The following is an 18,263-nucleotide window of genomic DNA, read 5'->3' as shown; positions in this document are numbered from 1 at the left end:
GAACATGAGTAAGCCATCTAAAAGTCAGGAGTCTTCTATTTTTTTTCTGGATAAAATATAGGTGTGAGTCTAATTTCCTTCTTAACCTGAAAATAGACAATGGTTCAGCAAACCTATGCGACAATTCCAGATTTTCTCATGTGCTCATTTTGAGTAAAAACAGACCATTGTAAAAGGAAACAATGTATCCCCTCTAACATACTCTGATTGTCTCAAGTGTGCAAAAGCTTGCTCTGTTGAAATTAGAGAGTTTTCCCTCTGTCTCTAAAAAGCGTTATTTTGAGGCATGAGAACAGTGGCTGCAAGGAAAGCAAAAAAATGAATTATCTGGGACTCCAGGAGCCTCTGTAAACGTTTGGATGTGGAATGAACTAATAGCACCTACTCATGAATTTTTAATAGAGTTCCTTAAGCACCAGAGCATACACAGCATTTACCATGAAATCCAGAGACCTTAGCTTTTGATGGGAATTCAGCCCACTGCTTTCAGCAAGTGCCTGTAATGTGCAGTGTTGACAGCTTGATTCTACTTTTTTCAAGAAAAGAACTGCATTTTAAAAGTGCACATTTCCTCAGGTACACTTCTTAGCTCCTTGCCTGACCTCCAGTGATCATACGATGAACATCATACCTGGACACAACTAATCTAGTTGTGAAAGTGACTAGATCTCTGATGTGAGCTAGCCCAGACCACTTGCAAAAAACCAACATCAACTTTCAAATAACATTAACAAAAGACCCATCTAGTATTTGATTTGTTACCTTAAAAAAAATTTTAAAAAAAGGAAAATTTTTCCTATTGTCCTAGTTAGGACAGCTGAGATCAGTTCATCATGGTGGGTGTAACCCAAAACTGTATTCTATAGCCTTCCATGTCATTTCCCAGAAACTAGACTATTGTTGTCAATAGACTATTCGCACCCTCTGCCCATAGAGCCTGACTCCTCAGGCTATAAACTAGGTGTTAAGAGGCCTGTGAGATAGAAGGATGTTTCTGTCCTCACACCCTTTGTGAAACTCCCCGCCCTGAGGAGAGTACCAAGCATTCCTGCCTGAACTGGAGGATATATAATCTTGGAGTTTTGGAACATTTTTCAACCCACTCGTGGGATCCAGAGGACGGCTGCATCTCATCGCTCTCAACCAGACTTAGACCACCACTGGACTGCGATCACCAGTTCTGGCCAGACTGCAGCAGCTCTCCCACCAGCAGGTTCTTCCCCTCTCCCTTTACTTTGGACTCAAACAGGGCCCAAGGAACACCACTTTGTTCATGCCCCAGGGCACTGGGTTATACATTTGGGTTTTTGTGGGTTGAGACCAATTGTTTGTTTGTATTATTGTACTTACTGTATTATTTTAATAAATTGTTATTCTGATTTATAATCTCTCCTTTGAGTTGAGTTCATTCCCCCTGCTGGTTAACTTTTAAACCAGCACACCTATGCATAGGGAAATGATCAGTAAAGTCAATTAATTAAAAAAACTCAAATAAAACAAACAACCAAAAAACCCCAAAAAACCACAATTGCAAAACAAATGAGAAAGAAAAAACAAATTCCCTATTATCCCAATGTACAATGAGCTAAAACCAGTCCATCAGTAGTAGCATCTCTATATTAGGTTTTTAGTTATCACTTCTGAAAATACAATTAAGTTCATTGTAAGATGTAAAAGCATCCTGCATTGCGACTGAAAATCTGAACTTGCTTGCCTTACTGAAACAGCTCTTTTCCAAACAAGGAAATCCTGTCTAAGGGGTAGTTTTGAACTAACAAAACAGTAACATATATAAGAGCTTCCTTTTATGGTACTTTTCTTGTGTGACTCCAAAATGCCCATGTATATCCAGTCCCAAACTATGTCATTATCCACTATAACAGAGGTTTCCACCAAGACTTTTAGTTAACTGTGTCTTTTTTATTCTTTATATAGTATCTGACTTCATTTTAATTCTGTAAGGCAACAAAATATTTCTATAGTTTATCAATGTAGAGTTCTTTAAATAATTTTTGAACCTTCACGCTGGTCTTTTATTATTTAATTACTATAGAGATTCATTTTTCCTAATGACTGACTGTATCTCTTAAATTTCCCCTTCTGTATTACTTTTTTATGGTAGTATAAACCATTATTTTATGTTTCTTAAATGTACTTTATTCAAATTTATTTTATTGTTCTATATATTAAAATATCAAAGTTGTATTTATATATTATTATGTTATTTTACAAAGTAGACACATTTCAAAGTACATAAGAAAAGTGTACTCTCAATATTTGAAAAGTGCTTGCTTGTATTACTCTGAACAAAGGAAAGTCAAAGTCATGTGTCTTTGTGAAATATATACTTAGTCAAAAATTATGTCTTGTCTGTAAACACAATTTTGCAGCAGTATCTGGAGAACTACGCATAAGCTGGCTTGTGCTATGCAAAAGGAAGGAGGAAAAAAGTCCAGGTCATTCTCAATTTAAAGTTTTGTCAGGAGAGAACTATGATTCCTAAACTGAAAGACAGAAGTCAACAGAATTAAAGAAGGGGAAGGATAATGGCCGAACTATTGGGGAAAATATTTTTTTATTGACTTCTGTGGAACTGTGATCTTCAGTGCTTGAGGATTAGGTTCTCTGTCCACATTTGCTAAAATAATTATTGCTGAAATAATAAAGAGGCACCAGGAATTAAATATCACTTGAAATGGGAATAAAAAACTATCCCATCTGCATACTGGGTTGTATTTTTTCAGTGTATTTTCAGGAGCAGAAAACACTCTTCTAAACTCTCTTGCGTTTTCCACTGACTCAGTTCCATTTCTCCTTTTTTTCTGTTTAGGAGTGCTAAAGGTCTGCAGCCAGTACACCCCAAAACCTAGGCATAACCAGATTAGCACCCAGCAAAGGAAAGTCAAACACATGGTGTCAAAAATATGACAGTTCCATAAGTCATGATATGGCTGTGATAAATTGCTTGTGTTTACCATGGTGTTCTGAGGATGGAGAAGAATCATGTCTCTTTTCTTGCATATAGCATGACAAAGCAATTTAAGTAGACATACGGCATAAACTTCTGACAAGACTTCCCAGAAGATTAAAACAGTTTAGGTGTATTTCTTAGCTTGAATTTTTGTGCCTAAATCCTTAAATCTCTTTAATTCCGTCCTTAAAACTTCAGGCGGTTGGATTCTGAATTTACCAACATATCTTTATATCTCATTTATATATTAAACTTAGTGCTATTGGTAATTATAAAGTAAAAACGTGAGCATATGTAGAAGTTTTAGTGTAATATGTTGCTGAGGCTGCTGTTAGTTGCCTTGAGAGTGCTACCTCTACAGTGAACTGAAATTAAACAAAATCCACATTATATCAGAACTTATTAAGCAAAAAAACATTTTTTAATGTAGGTTTAGCAAGTGAATGCTTTTGAATAAACAAAGATGACCCAGATTAATTCTGTTATGTTATTTGGAGCTCAGTTCTCCTTTATGGAGATGTGCTATACTTCATTTGTCCATACTATAAGCAGATCCTTCCTGTACCTCTAATATATGTGCACGTACATTATTCTTCATTTTAATACTATCCTATCATTTTCCTAAACTTATTACATCAATTCTTGCTCAATCATCCAAAAAAAAAAGCTATTTTCTTGGACTACTATTTATGTCAATAATCAGTACCCTATGGCTACTGCTTAGAATTTCATTATTGTTCATCTGTCTGTGCTTAAGTGTAATGAAGTGTGTAATTTCCCTGGGACCATCTGCTGAACCTTCACGTGTGAATCAATTTCATATGGTCCACCTCTGCCACACTGAAGTTTCAAACGTGTACTTACCACAGTCATGAAATGCAGAGCAAATGGTAGCATACGGATAGTTTTGTAAGCCCCTGAGAAATTTTGTCCCAGTCTGTTTAGATCAATGTTGAAACTGTTTACTAAGTAGCACTTGTTCATACAGAATCTTAATATTTTATCTACTCATAACAATCCCCATAAGTTATCATAGAAGACAATTCCACAAAAGTGAATGTTTTGCATGATCTCCTTAAGCTAAGTCTGCTGGATAAATGGTTTTTCCTAACCCTAAGTTTTCTATTTTATATTTGCATCTTACATCCAAGATGCAGCACTGTATCAGCTACTAGGAAGAAAAATATCTCTATCCAAGCTAAAATCAGGACACATACTAATAATCAGAAGTTGCTTATAGACAAAGGAATTAGATAAACTTAGTAACACTGCATAATACCTTTACTATCTTTTCCTGCTATCGGTTGATCCAAATTTTCTGTGATCAAAAAAACAGGGCCATAACTTACAATATGGAGCATAACTGCAAGTACATATTTTGATCACACATATGTACAGAACTTCACAGAGTGTATTTTACAATCCTCCAAAACTCTATTCCATCATGGTGTTCAATGGAATGACTCCATAGCAAAAACCTGAGCATGTTTCTCTGAGAGAGCTGGTCATCAAACAGTATTCTCCACAAAGGACATATTCACAGAGAGACTTCTCTTCAGATGGTATGGATGTAGACAATCCCAGACTGCCCACTTTCTTGAACAGTTTTCTTGGCCCTTGTTTCTCTGACTGCTAACAGTCTCTTCAAAACAGTTGCATAAAGTGGGAGGTTTTTTGGTTTGGTTTTGTTTTTTTTGGGATGGGGATTCTTTCTTTTTGTTTTACTTTGTTTTAATTTTCTTAGAGAATCAAGCAGAATTGGAAGTTGCCTCAATATGCTTAGAAATGTGATGTTTCTCTTTGCTTTTTAAATTTAAATTGACTCAAGGAAATTGCACAGAAGATGCAAAATTTCTTGGTCAGATTCCAAAATCTCAGTATGACTGAAAAATAATGCAGTTTCTGTTTAAGAGTAGATAGTTTAAACAACAATAGCAGCATATTCCTCACCCAGAGTTATTTACGGATTCTGATCCTGCTGTGTTTACTTCCAATATCTATTAATTATTAACAAATAAATATATAAAGCAGAATCAAAACCTGACCAAGAGAAAAAAAAATTAAAATATCCTACTACTTAAAATAAGATGCTGAGTTTAAAGTTTAGGAATGGATTTATATTGTCATACAATTAGACCATGTTAAAAAAGAAATTAATTAATTATGTAGTTTGAGGATACTTTATATTTAGGAAGCAACCTTATGAATTGCATAAGGCTGCATAGGACAGATACAGCAGAAGAACTAAGTTAGGTGAACCATTGCTTGTTTTTTACAGGATGCTGCTGTTTGACCATCTTTGGGGTTTAAATTTTGGGCAATCAAGACAGACCAAGATTTTTGTAAGGGAAAGTCCTGATTCTGGAAAATGAAACAAAATTATTGGCTAGGACCACTGAAATCCATCGAATTTACAGATTTCTCTTTCCTAAAACCATGTGCTACCTGACAAAAAAAAAAAGAGCTGTTGCTAAGCAACATTTCTCCTTTTTGCTCCAGCAGGACTCAGGTTCCAGCCTGGGGTCGCTGAGACAGTGGCTGTGCCAAAGAACACCAAATGATGAAAAACCATCACACTAACCATCAGCAAGTTCCACCATGAGTTCCACTCTCACAGAACCCGGGTTTGGGGCTTTTTTAAGTAAGGCACAAGCCAATGAGGAAAGCAGGGCCATGGATGCCTTGTCCTCTTTGCTATTTTCTGCACACATTTTAAAATGAGGGAGAAACCAGAGCCCTTATTTTGTATAAAACACTACTCATTGGTCCCAGTTGGCACCAGTCTAGCAAAAGATTGATTTCCTCTACAGATCTGATCCAAATGTGGGAGGTTTGTGTTATGAGGGACCACTACAAAAGTGGTCTTGACAATGTGTGCAGGCACTCCTGTAAGATTCTAACAGCTGTTTCAGTGTCTACTAAATCCTGGCTCTACCAAGTTCTTAACAATATGTCCATAAATACAGCCACTCATTCAGTTACTAAGAGATTAATTAATTAGGTTACTGTGTTTTTTCTTTGTCATATTTGAAGTGGACCATATTATTTTTCATTCTGCTAAATTCAGTTCGTATTGGTGTTGCAGTAAATTGTTTCAGAGTGTGGGGTTGTCATAGTTTGAAATTGGCCCCCCTGAGAGGTTGGGGGACTCAGAGGTGATTGGGTACCAGGGCAGTGTTCCCTGGAGAGCCAATCACTGTCCATGCCGTTCGCTTCTGCTCAAAATCATATATCACAGCACCGTAAGTTGTTGGCAGTTCTGTCTTGGTTGTTTTGTTGTTGGTGTCTGCTGCGTGTAGGTGGAGAAGGCCAGGGGGTCAAACTGGTCACCAAGGAAAACCTAGACCGAACTACCACAGGAGTTCAATATAGGTGTAAGATTAACCTTCTTCATTTAGGGTTTGGGTTTTTTTTTTGGTTTGTTTTTTTTTTTTTTCTTGTTTCTTTTAAGATTTTACAGTTGATTATTCATGCTAATGAATCATAACTTTGCCAATACTTTTACATTCATTCTGCTGATGATTTGGATAAAAAAACACTGAATGTCCTTCTTTTGTTCTGTCTATCCATACAGTCAAATCATGAGCATCATACCTCCATCTGTACAGGACACATGCTTTGGTGGTAGATAAAAGCACAGCATTATAGACACTCTAGCTGCAGTAAGCTAGAATTTTAACCCAGGGGAACCTGGGTCAATGGCCTGGACAAACAATGCTCTGTCCGAGAAGTCTGAGAGACAATGCATAGTATTTTGTTTTGCAAGTTCAGTAGACCATACTGCTTACATTTCCTAAGAGGAAAATAGCAATAGAGAAGTGATGAGCATAAAGGACAACTGCAGTAATGGGAAAGTTACCCCTACCAAATGGTGAGAAAGTTAAGTGAGGGTCACACTTAGGACCAAGTGCAAGTGAAAAGCTCAGAGACAGGAAAAATTGCTAAAACTTATATTGTAGTTAAGATATTTAGCCATTGATGCATTAGATTGAATTCAGAAATTCTTGAGAAGCTCGTAAACCTTACAGAAAGACTCTGACACTTATTTTTCAAACCATCATGGCAGTACCAAGTTTCAGAAGAGAGATCACCTGGCTCTTTTGGAAGTGTTGTTGTAAATGTCACATTTGGCGTTTTGGCAGAAAAATGTGGAATGCATTTGAAAGCTCACGTGTGATGTGGAGTGTGTTTGGAAATCCACGTATGCACTCTACAATTAAACACAAATATAACGAACACTGTCTTTTTAATCTGTTTTTCTTTGGAAACTGTTACTTCATTTAAGAAGAATGGATAATATTAGAGAAATAACTACTTTTTCTATTTTCATGTGCCTTGAAAAAGTTAATAAAATCAGAGATATATCTTGACAAAACTGAACACCAGCAAAGTGTTTATCTACTTTATGTCATTAACAAGACATTAAATAAAGAAATGAGAAACTTAAACACAGGAAACTTTTCTTACATGGAAATTTATCTAAACTGTCATGTAACACTGAAAAAAAATCCTTTATAAAATTCTAACAATGGATATAGCCCTCTGGAAAATTCATTTTACAAACCTGAGTGTGTTGGCTGTTAGCATAGTGTAAGGTTCAATTTATCTACACATGATTAGAAATGAGTCGATTATTCATTGTCTTTAGCTTGTTTGAGAAGTCAGGTTTTATATTTGTTCACAAGTATGACAAGACTTCATTCACAACTTATTGACCAATTGCATTTGTTCCTCATCTGAAAAATAATTTCAAGATGAAGTGTGGCCATGGACCTTTGCAGAAATAGCTGGTTTGAGCTGCAGAAAAAAATTGCATGGTTTTTTTGCATAAGAGAAAATCCTATAAAGCCTCTAACTTGGTAAAATGACAATGAATATGTGGTTATAAAACCCCTCCTAGTTAAAATATTAGCTTCTTCACAATGACAGCTCATATAACAACTGGGTAGCAATATGAAAAAAAAATGAAAGCAAGAAGCAGATTTCTACAGCAATAAGGTATTCTTTTCAATAAATGTGGAGCTCATCTATTCCTTCTCTCTGCCCCCTCCTCCTTGAGCAATTTATCCTGAACAGGCTTCCCGGTTAACAGTGGTGCCTCCTTTTAAGTACAAAGTCATCTTATATCCTGTATTCCAAACGATGAAATAAAGACAATGGCAAGAAACACATACCTTTTGTAAAGGATAAACAGCACAATGTGGCATTTAAGTCATGCATTATTGAAACTGTATTTCCCAAGGAGCCAGTCATTTTAAGTAATTAGCAAGCAGTTTGTTAGTTTTCTGTCCTGAGGCAAAGCTGACAATGGATAACTATCTAATAAAGCTGTTTGCTATGGAAGTGGCTGCTTCCAGGTTTTATTATGAAACCCTAATAGTTTACTGTAGCAATGTTTCATTTTTGAAGAGTCTGGGCAGGAAGCATAAGAGAGGTGCAACCATGGGGAACCAATTATGATAGAAAATTGGTTATGTTTACTAGCATTTACAAATTGGTTTTCTAGTACTCAGAACAAAGAATACTTTCTATTTGAGAAATTATTAATAAGTGATGTGGCTTCATCTTTCCTGTTGCTACATAACATTTTGTTTTCTTTCAGTCATTTATGTGTTTCATGTATAGACTAAGATTATCTATTACTCGTCCATTATTAGTTAAGCATCAGCTCACATGCTTCCATTGTTACCTGGTCTAATAACACAGGGTAGAAGGAGTAGTTAGAGGTGGTTCCTAATGTTAAAAAGCAATTTCACATTTTAAAGACTGTTATTAATACTTAAATCAGCAAAATATATCTAAATAATCCATTATTTAAAATAATGTTTTGGTAAACCAATGGATGAAACTATGAACTGAATAAAAATAAGTATGCTAAAAGAGAAGGGTACCAGTATCTTGTAGATGAATTAGTTCATTTAACTATACTTAAATATCTGCCCACACATTTATCATAAAAAGAACCATATGGTAATATCATAATGTTCTATGGCAATATGAAAAAATCAGGTACCTGTTCCATAAGAGTAAAATAAAATAATGGAAATTTCTACGTGTTCTGAGAATATTATATTTTTCTCTTTTATTAGTCATGGTTTAAATTAATATGTACTATAACTGCACTATTACTCCTTGAGACTTACACCAACCTTTCATTTTATAGTGCTCTTAGGAAGTCACTGACTCCCCATCTACAAAAGTTACTTAGTTTAAGTGAACACCTGTATAGTTAGGACTAAAGAAGGCAGTAAACTGCAGAAAACAATAATGAAAATAATGTCATTGTGAGTAAGCATTCATTGGCACAGGCTAATGTACAAGAATACCATGCAATTTTGACAACTCTGTGTCTTTTTAATTTCCTTCCAAAATGTTCATGCCAACAACAGTTTAGTCTGTCAAACGAAAGTATGTGTCATCACAGCCTCTTGTAGAAAGAGGTTTCTATGTGTGTGCTTGTATATATATGTTTAAAAATATAAAATATAAATTTTCCTACAAGTGTTTCTTTTTTGTGTTCTTTATGCTTTCTTAAGGTTTCTTATATCCAGTGAGGAAATAGGACAACCTTTACAGATACAAATAACAAGATATCAAGAAATATAAATTATAAATAGCATAGCAAATAACTCATAAGCATTCATTGGTTAGAATTTGTGTGCATAGAACAATGAAATAACTTTTTTTTGTAATATTTTCAAGTATACCAAAATATTGGAGTTTTTTCACATGCAAATTTTTAATAGGAAAGTCAACTAATAATTTTTAATAGGTCAGTCACATTGAAGGGTCCACTTAGCTGTCATAACTGTCTGTCCTCATTTCCCTGTGATTAGAACAAGCGTGATCAGAGAAGCCTAGGAACTATTAAGCTGATAAAACACAATGTAAAATTTAGACTCTTTTGAAGATATGGCTGTACTGGAAGAACGGGACATCTCATAAACAGTTTCTATGTTCAGGAAGACAATGAATAAGCTGCTCAGGACCACTTTTCCTTCTACCCAGCAGCTAAAAGGAGGAACATCTTTTCTCACACTCTTGCAGACACCAGTTCTCAAATTTGCCTGCCATATGTGCTGGAAACTTTTTTTATTTGCATTTTACATAATCATCCAGTTTCACTGAGGGCAATCTGCTGTCTGCCTAACCCTTTGCTATGTATCCTACTGTTTCATTTTGAAGGAATTGGTTTAATTTTGGTATGCCGACATTAATCCATATTTGGAAGCTTGGAGGGGGTAACTTTAATCACTGGGGTAAACTGTACATAATTCTTTTGAGTTTAAAAACTGGACTAAATTTCATGGTTCTCCTACATGTGTGTTTTTTTCATTCGTCATGGTTCACAATGACAAAAAATAAGCACCCCTGCAATACCTACAAAAGCATTAAAAATTATAAACTTTTAGCTTTCATACCAGCAGATAAAAGAGACAGGCCTAGGTACATTTAGGATATGTTTTTTCATGTAAAACTGTGTAAGGAGTATCAGTCTTTGATATTATTGACTCTACTTTCTATTACTATTGGAATATGAGTATTCTTCAGAGTCTTCATTTAATTTGCCCCTCGACCATGGAAACACTTTTCTACTTTATTAATCCATGTCAAAAAAGGCTGAACTTCTGGGTGATAGTGAGTCCTGAGGTCAAATATGCAACAGAGTTTTTGTATTACAGCTTACTCTCTGATTTGTTGACTTAGGAAGCAGATCTCTTCCACTCATACATTTACCGTCTTCGATGAAGCCAAGTGGGAGACATGGAGAGTAATTCTAAAGATATATTCATTTGTTCCATGTTTGTATGTGCAGTCTGGTGAATATATACTCTGCAAGGGACAGCACAGAGGTAACTTTGAGGCGGTTCAGATGCTCCTGGGCTAGCTTCGAAAGTAAAAAAGCATGTATCTGACTCCCCATGGTCGAAGCTACCCTTCTTGCAGTTGAAAGAAAATTTGAATTTGGGTGCTAGATTTTCCCCCCTTTTTATGATTTATTTCTTCTGACCAGACTTTTTCTTTCACTCTGGATATAATCTATTCTTGTCATACTACCTCATTGCAAGTCAAATAAAATATAACAGTTGTTATCCTCAACAGGGTAAGATGCCTTTCAGTCAATGAAGAAGTTGATGGTCTACAGTGAAGAGAACCTAAGGTGCAGTAAAATATCAGGAAAACATAATCTTCAAACTTATTGTGTTTATGTCTCACATATACGTGGACAGAAAAATCTCCCAGCCTTACAAATACTTCTTTATAGACATAGTTTTATTTTCCAGGCTCTTATCCTTTTGTGGAAGGAGGACTGCCTCAGTCATCTTATGCATTGTAAGCAGCCATATTATTTAGTGGTGCATACCAGACAGATTTCCAAAAATATCCCTCTGCATATTTCCTTTCCCACTAACATGAATATCAACTGAGTGAACAAGTGGAAAGTACGGTAATCATCTTGAAGTACCAAGGATGATCTTGAAATTCAGTACTTTCAAATCTCCCGGAACAGAGCCCTTCATTCTAAATTGCCTAACCGTAAACAAAAACAGTTTCTCAGTGGGAACTTCCAGCATATCTGTGTGCCTTACTCCCCCTAACGCTATGCTGAGAATTAGAGTCTTCCATATTTTGAAATTTCATGAGCATCTACGTACATTTTAAAATCTTCCCCCAGATCCTTTAGGGTCTAGTTCTCCACTAGCTCCCCAGAATACTCAAAGCTGGGACTTCCAAGAAAAATTTTTACATGTATTTATTCAGCACTTACTGAGAGAAGATGATCCAGCAGTTCCTCATTCAGATCAAGATGCTATTCTGTACAGCCATCCAAAATGTAAAATCATCCTGATATAACTCTACTGCATTTGTTTCTCAGTCTATAGGTCTGTCTCAGTCTTCCCTGACAGATAATTGTACTTTTTCCTCTAGCTGTGCAAGAGATTTTGTAGGTAAGAGGTTCTCAGAAAAAATCTGTAGAAATTGGACGTTTTCTTGTGCAGAAGACCATGTTCAATGTTTCTGATCAGTACAAAGTGAAGCACTAGAGGAAGCAGAATTCTGTTAGACTACTTGGCTCTGAATAATCATGAAGAGTCAATGGTGCCAAGAACAAATTACATGAAGAGAAATACTTTGAGCACAGGGATAGAACTGTGAAAACCTCGCTGGAAATGGAATGCTCCAGAAACACAGAGAACAACTGAAGAAGATTTAAACAGCACCCAGCTTCCGGGTACAGACCTAGGACTAGAGAATAAAGGAATTATTGCAGTTTTAAAAAGCTACAAGCATCCATCCTAAATGACTGTGTGCTTCTAGTGCAAAAGGCACTAAAATATGTTACTGTAGAAATATTTAGAAGTAAAACAATCAAACCCCAATTCACTTCCTGTATATCTGAGCCATGCAAAATTTTTGAGAGGCAATTTGGGGATATGCACTGTGGCATATACATACAGACATGGAAATACAGCTCCCCTGTCAACTGTGACCCTTGTGTCACCACCGCAGTTATTGTAGTCTATTGATCTATACAGACTCTCAGCAGTGGAACCCTGGGAGAGACTCAAAAGATAATGTAAGATTTCACAATATCTGATTTTGAAGACATTCCATTTCTTAGAGTTTCTCAAGTTATTGCCAAGTAAACTCGTTATGAAATTACTACCTGGTTCTATGAGCAGAAAGTATGTATATTAAACGTGTAAGGATACAGAGAAAGAGGATGAAACAAATAACAAAAAAAAACCCCAAAACAATAAACACATAAAAACCCAACAACCCACCCCTCACCAAGAACAACAAACCCCCATCCAAAGAAATGGGAAAAAAAAAAAAACAGCTAAAAAGGAAACAGTGAAAGAGGAGAGAGCAAAGATCCAAACTTGCCGTTTTGAGCCTGATCAAATCCTATATATATGTGGAATATTTTGTTTGGAAATTTTCACTGTATGCCCAAATGATAGGAATACACATACAGACATTTGATTAAGCTGCATCATATTCTGCTTTGAATCCACCTGAACAGAGGGAAAAAAAAAAAGAAAAAAAAGAGATTATACTCAGTGCCAATCAGATAAAATTTAAAAACTTGTAAGTTTAAAACTCCTCAGTCCTGAGGGGCTGACATTGGTAACTGTTTGTGGCTTTTATTCAGTGGATGCTTAGCACTCCAAACTAAGAAATCAGCTCGACTGTAGCGCTGTTTTTCAGCGTTGTCTATAGAGATGATATCAACCTGTAGCTGAAAATCCAGTCTTGGCATTTCTGAAGGAAAATTACCTCTTCCGACTTTTCTTTATGAAACTGAACAGTGTTAGCCATCCATTTCATGCAAAATTGTAGTTTTCTATGACTTCTGGTAAAGTCGTTATAAACTGTAATACTTTTGGAGTTGCAATTCAATGAGATTTGGTTTTCTAAACCAGACCAAACAGAAAACAGTCTTCCTATTAATTTCTGTCCCTAAAGTCTTGACAAGATGTTCACTTGAAGCCACTTCAGAGATGGACAAATGAGGAACTTGTAATGCTATTTTGCTTGAATGGGTTTTAAAATATGGAAATAGTAGTTTTCTTAATATAAAAAAATGACTACTCAATGATAACAACAGATGGATAACGGAGCAGAGGTTCTTTGGTCTTCAGGTATTAGCATTTAAAACATAAAATATGAATAAAACCTAAAATAGTGTACATAAGAAATAAAAGAAGATGTAGCAATTTCTAAAAGTTTTTTTTTCATCTGTTTTATATTTCTGTCCAGTTGCCAAGAATTATATAGGACATTGTCCTAGTTAGGACAGCTGAGATCAGTTCATCATGGTGGGTGTAACCCAAAACTGTATTCTATAGCCTTCCATGTCATTTCCCAGAAACTAGACTATTGTTGTCAATAGACTATTCGCACTCTCTGCCCATAGAGCCTGACTCCTCAGGCTATAAACTAGGTGTTAAGAGGCCTGTGAGATAGGAAGATGTTTCTGTCCTCACACCCTTTGTGGAACTCCCCGCCCTGAGGGGAGCACTGAACATTCCTGCCTGAACTGGAGGATATATAATCTTGGAGTTTTGGAACATTTTTGAACCCACTCGTGGGATCCAGAGGACGGCTGCATCTCATCGCTCTCAACCAGACTTAGACCATCACTGGACTGCGATCACCACTTCTGGCCAGACTGCAGCAGCTCTCCCACCAGCAGGTTCTTCCCCTCTCCCTTTACTTTGGACTCAAACAGGGCCCAAGGAACACCACTTTGTTCAGGCCCCAGGGTACTGGGTTATACATTTGGGTTTTTGTGGGTTGAGACCAATTGTTTGTTTGTATTATTGTACTTACTGTATTATTTTAATAAATTATTATTCTGACTTATAATCTCTCCTTTGAGTTGGGTTCATTCCCCCTGCTGGTTAACTTTTAAACCAGCACAGACATCTGTATGAAAACTAGAAAAGTTAAAAGTTCCTTGCTTCCTATTCTTTATTTAGAAAAGAGGGCAAAAATGTTTGAAATGAGAAGGCTCATATATACTCATAACAAGACAGAATAGGTTGATTCTTTTTACAGTCTGTTGAACTAAGAAATATAGGGTAGAGACTTTACATTTAATTGTAAGTGCTTTGTTGATTTCATTTCTTGTTCAGAGATTTTAAGGAGAAAGCAAATTATATGTATATACATTTTTCTGAAGACTTTAAAAAGAAAATTAAAATGAACTCAGAATGGAAAAAGTGTGTGTCTCCTGCAGATGTTTCATTCAGCTAGATAAAATAATGTTGAATGATTGCAAAAGGTTTATTATCTAAAGATGATTAATATTCACTCAGTAGTTTAGACTTCATTGTTATCTGCAAAATTAAAACACAGCTGTATCTTAAGAGAAGGAAGACTAGGGACTGACTGTCAGAAGACATGTCCACAGTTTCTAGCTTCTGGAAGGCACAATAGCCCAGCCACTAGTCATTATATTATCAGATATTATCCACACACCTGAATGTAGGTACAGGAACCTTATAAAGCACACTAAATATCAACTCTATAATAGCATTGTAGAGTTCAGACACAGTAGAAACTGTCTGTGGTTTTATGAAGTCCAATACTGGAACAGACAGAGGATTCAGACCTTCAGTTGCAGTTCTTAGCCAGGATAAGAACTTCTTCATGCCATAGCTTGAGACCCAGGAAAATTATGAAAAGCTAAGGCAGAATGTTTTGTTTCTACAAATAGGACAATATTCATGTACTTACAGGTACATGAAACCAGGTAGAAAGATACAATATGGTGCATGACTGTCCCAAAGTAGACACTCAAACAATATTCTCTATAGAAATCTTATCTCTGTTCTACAGCTTCTTTAGCATAAACCCTGAGATATTCAACACTTGTTTCTTCCATATAAAAGATATCACTCATCAGTATTGTTCACAGACAAGCAAAGTGACATTGTTCCAGTCACTGCATTGGATGGGAGTGACCACTAATGTTAAAAAAAGTGCCAACTTTTAAAAAGTATGCAACCTGAAGAAAAGTTTCTAACAGGGTGACCATTTACTGCTGATGATTTACTGCTTACAAACCTCCAAATTCAGGTTGTCAAGCATTCTGTGCCTCTTCCAGTCTTGACATCTATCATTGTCACAGACAAAGGAATTGTAAGTGTAGTGCAGCACCTATCAAAACTGTTCTGATGCCTCTGTTCTTTGAAAGTGCAAATTTCAACTTATTGCTGCCATATACACCTTCTTAGTTCTATTAAAAGAATGAGGACACATGCCAGACTGCAGATCAGATCTGCAAAGAATCCATAAGAATGATATAAAACTAGGAATTTCCACCACGGCTGTGATCCCCGTGTTATTTTGAAACTAAAGACCTACGTGCAAAAGAAAACAAGAAAAAAAAGGAATCTGGAGATAATAAGTGTAAAACTCAATCATTTCATAAAAGAATATCTCCAATTCCTCCAAGGAAACTATACTGCAGGTAGCTTCCATTTCAGTCTATATACAAGTTTCTAAAGAACACAAAGGTCACAGGAAAAGGCAAATATGCACCAGCTGGAATCACAGGGAATGGTGCTGTGAAGCATGCATGTTGCTTTGTCATCACTTGATGAATGCGGACTGTGTGTACTTGAGATGTCTCTACAGGAGTCTAATAATATTTCAGTCACTAGGATATCAATGGTAAAGAGGACTGCCATATTTAAACTAAAACACTTAACTTTCTTTTAGTGTCCATGCTAAACTATGAAGGTAATGTTTAAAATCATAGCACAGGAAGAGCATTAAACATCCATTTCATATATGACCAGTGAAAGGAAAAATGGAATCTTTTGGAGGGATCTAGCAGATAATTCAAGCTTTCAAATGAAGAAATAGCTGCAGCCTAGAGGACATTATTCCTCGGAAGCTGTGTCCTTGACAGCTTTCATACTAGTATCTATTACTTAGATACCTGCCATCAAGGACTGGCAGGTATAGAAAGGAAGATGTTGAGATAGCTTTTGATGCTTCTGGCAAGTATGAAAATATTTTGGTTTAAGTCAGCTGAGCTGTTCAGCAGCATTCACAACGCAGATAATGCTGACAGTACAAGTACTTGATACTATAATTATAATACTTATAGATCTTCTGGTTCCGTAAAGCAAATTAACGCTTGAGAAAAGTGTTATTTAGGTGCCTTTGAGGCAGGTGTCTTTGTAGCAGCTCTTTTCTGAGTACTGTTCTTTCACATGTATAGATTTCACAGAATTACAGAATTATTTTGGTTGGAAAAGACCTCCAAGATCATCAAGTCCAACCTTTGACCAATTACCACCTTGTCAACTAGACCATAGCACGAAATACCATGTCCAGTCATTTTTTGAACACCTCCATGGATGGTTACTCAACTACTTACCTGAGCTGCCTGTTCCAATGCTTAAAAACCCTTTCAGGGAAAAAATTCTTCCTGAGAAACTTTGGAGAGAGAAAGTAGTATTTCTCAGTTCCTCGTGTCTGTAGACTTAGTTTGCGGTGAAAAATCCTTTCTTTTAATTTCTTATGTTGCACCTCAGATCCTGTTAGTCTAGACAGATTTTAAAAACCCTTAGTAAATTACTGACTGTAATCTACAGGATCAGAACTTATCCAATGTTAGACCATATCACAGCACCATTGTAGTAATTGCACGATTTCATGAAAAAACTTTTTTTTCTTTTGTGTATAGCTTTAATGTTCAATGCTTCTAAATAGTGTAATCATTAGACAGTGTGATTTGTTAGGTAGGAATATAGCTCTTATAAACCATACTGCATATATGTAAAATCTTTGCCTTTTTTTTTTTTTTGCATTGTGTTTTCAGTGTATTTGTCAGAACTTTCTATGGAGATATTTTGAGTTACAGGGAAATTTGGTGACTGTTTTGTTGGCAGTTCATTTAAGCAGTAGTGTCCAAAGAAAAGTGATGGAGGTCAAAACATTTCAGGTCAAATAGACACAAAATGTTCATTTAGTCTAGATACAAGTTCTGTCAGAAAAAAGTCTCAGGTACGAAGTGCTTCTTCAAACTCCCTAAAAGTTCTGCATTTTCTCAGTGGATTATTTTTAAAGAATTTGATACAAATCTATGTTTTTTTCAGCTGAAGATGGTGTTTTGAATATATATATGTGGCTCTCAGTATTGTAGCATCTGAGAAACAAGATAGAGCATCTGGTTTCTATGATTTGTTTATTCAGTCTGTTCAATGATTATGTCTTGCTGTTCAGTGTAAATGTGAAATTCATTACTCTCATCCCATACAATTACTAGACTCTCTTAAATGAAGCAAATTTTATTCTCCTGTAAATGATCATTTCTGTGAGAGGTGGCTGAAGTCGCAGTAAAATATATTCTGGAGACTTCTAATCTTTATTTGTCTCATTGCAGAAGTAATCTGTTGGAGACCTACTTCAGAAATAGAAGCAGGTTCGGTTAATAGTTCCTTCCAGTATTTCGAAACTGATTGATTTTATAAAAGAAGTGGCATGTCTCTAATCTTTCAACTGCCACAGGGTACTACTACCAGGAGAAACTAAAATTTGCCCACATTGCTCAATTTGCCAATGGTGACTAAGACTGTATCACCAACTGGAAAAGTTTTAAACTACATTTGCTACTTGTCTTACAGAAAAGTCAACTCCAAAAAAATCCTTCTTTATCAAAATAACTGTTAATCAAAATAGATGGGAAAAAAATCTGACAAATAACACTACACAACCTTTACTGTCTTTCCATTTGACAGTTTCTCTGTGTTGACCATTTTCTACA

The sequence above is a fragment of the Manacus vitellinus genome, unplaced genomic scaffold, assembly GCF_001715985.3.
Source record: "Manacus vitellinus isolate BGI_N305 unplaced genomic scaffold, ASM171598v3 scaffold_18_pilon, whole genome shotgun sequence".
NCBI lineage: Eukaryota > Metazoa > Chordata > Aves > Passeriformes > Pipridae > Manacus > Manacus vitellinus.
Note: the sequence above shows the minus strand (reverse complement) of the source record.